The following is a 2,658-nucleotide window of genomic DNA, read 5'->3' as shown; positions in this document are numbered from 1 at the left end:
TTATGCTTAATTATTACTTAATTGTGCGTTAATTGTTATTGGGAGTTAATTTGCGCTTTTATAACTTAATTTAGTTCTTAATAATAATTTAAGTATTTTTATAATTTAGTTTTAGAAAAAAAAATAATAAAAATACAAAGAAAAATCGGATTGGGCCATTTCTTCAAATTTCAACCTCAGGCCCAAATAGTTGCCCAATCTTCCCCACGACCCAGTCCACTTCAGACCGGGTCGACCCGGTCCGCCCCATTAACCCAAATACCCAACAACCTTCTTCATTTTTCAAAACACAAAACAAAAACAAATAAACAAAACAAAACAAAAACCCTAAAAACCTAAAACTAACCCATCCGCCCCTTCCCTATCTTCTTCTTCCCCAAACTCAAAAACTCCTCCAAAGCTCCAAGCAAGCATCCATGGCTACCTCCCCATACACAACAAAACACGCACACACGCAGCAGCCCATCCATGGCTGCTGCTTCTTCGTCTTCCTCGTCGCACAACTCGCCATGGCCAGTCGACGCTCGTCGAGGCTCGTCGACGTTGCTCTTCCTCCTAGCTCCATAAACTAGTCGTAAAACCAGCTCCAGTTGCACGAAAATGGTGGCTCAAACCCTTCGCGCTTCATCTTCCTCACCATCGTCAAGCAGCAGCTGCTGCGTTATCCAAACAACCCTCGGACGCCGCTGCTTCTCCTCCTTCCTCCGAGCTGCGGCTTCATCGTCCAAACCCCACCATCGCCGCTGCTTCTCCTCCTTCCTCCGAGCTGATGGCTGCTCGTTTCTGCTTGGAGCTGCTTGCATGACTGCTGCGGCCAGCCATAGATCGACGTCGCAACTGCTGTAACTTCATCGCATTGCTGCCCACGAGCAGCTTAATTCGTTTCAGTTGTTTGCTACCACCATTTCGTTCGGTTAAGTTTTAGTCGAGGTCGTCGAGCATCGTTTCGAGTTCGTCAAGTTTACAAGGAAGGTGAGTTCGTCGTTGAGTTAGTCGTTGAGTCCGGACAGATTTATTCCCATTTGAGGTTCGTCGAAACAGTCCATACAATCGAATTCGTCGTTGTTCATCTCCGGTTAGTAATTTTTGAGTTTATTTTGTCCGTATTTTGTTTTGATATTTTCGAACCTAAAATCGGCAAATGTTTGTTTTGTTCATGTAAAATCGGTAGATATTTGATTTTTGGTTTGTTCATGTTCATGTGTTCTTGTTAAATTAATTTTTCAGATTTCAAATGAAAGATTAATTAATTGTTTTCATGTTATTTCATGTTTGTATTATTGTTTATGTAAATATTTGTTAGTCTAATGTTTGTTGGATTCAAATTGAAATTTAATTAATTATTTCTTCAATTTGTTTCATGTTGTTATGTATTTTCCAGAAATTAGTAATGTTGTTTGAATCATGTGAATCCGTCATGTTTTGTTGCTTAAAAATAGATTTAATTCATGTTCATCTTTGTTTGAAGTTCATGTTTAAATCCAGTGATTTAATGTGAGGTTATGTTTGTTTTTGGTTTTTGATTCGTTGATGAATCATGGATTGTGTCGTTTGTATTGTTGTATCCTTGCTCATACATTCATGGTCTAAATTAACCAGGATTGGTTCCCGATATGGTTAATTCATTCCGTTAATTTTGAGTTGTGTTGTTCATCGTGTTCATGTGAGTTGTTGTTGAAGATTGTTGAGAAATTGGTCATCTTGACTATATTTTGGTTAAGTTATGATTAACTGATTGTTTAGAGCTGAGGGGGTAGTTTGGTAAATTGCATTGCATTCGGGGGTAGAATGGTAATTGCAATAAGGTCGGAGGGGTAGTTTGGTAATTGAACATTATTTTGATTCTTTATGTTAAGCATGTGGGACAAATATAATGGGGTGGAGTTTTTGATGTACTTGTTTAATATAATGGGGGACAAGACAAAACATAATGGGGTTTTTGATGTACTTGTTTAATGTGGGCATGGGGAACATATTGTAATGGTTGGGAATGTGGTATTTATTTAATGTAGGCATGGGGGATAAAATTTAAAATAAAGAAGACATTTAATAGTGGGTCAAAGCATGTCATTGGGGGAATAATTTTGGGGTTGGGAATTGAAGACTTGTCTTGCTATATATAGAGTGATTCTTGACTTGAAATAGGGGAGAGTTTTTAGGACTTGAATGGAAAAACATTAAGGAAGACTTAGAGATTATTGGGAGAATATTTTTTAGAGTAATACATTCTGGAGAATTTCAAGAGTGTTAGAGAGTAAAAGAGAAAGACAACTTGAACTTCTACTTGAATAAATTCCGTTTGTCTTTTCTCAAGTGTGATTCAAAGTCAGAAACTACTGCATCTTGTATCTTTTCTCGCTTCTGCTTTGACTGTGATTGCACTTTGGCATTGCTGATTTTTCAATCCGTTGATGGGTTATTCTACTGGTTGTTACTAGTTTGCGGTGTTGCTGAATCTGCTGTTGCTGTGGTATTATTGCTGCTGACTCTCCTTCTTTTGTTCTTGTACTGCTGTTTCCAGGTACACATTTTTACAATCTCGGCTTGAAGCAAAAAATGAAATATTAATCAGGCTTTGTTCCTGTTGAATTCCTCCTGTTTAGATTTGTGGTTGAATATAATTTTCTTTTCTTTGTATAAAAATGTAGTTGAATGATT

This window comes from Nicotiana tabacum, chromosome 7 (assembly GCF_000715075.1).
Source record: "Nicotiana tabacum cultivar K326 chromosome 7, ASM71507v2, whole genome shotgun sequence".
NCBI lineage: Eukaryota > Viridiplantae > Streptophyta > Magnoliopsida > Solanales > Solanaceae > Nicotiana > Nicotiana tabacum.
Note: the sequence above shows the minus strand (reverse complement) of the source record.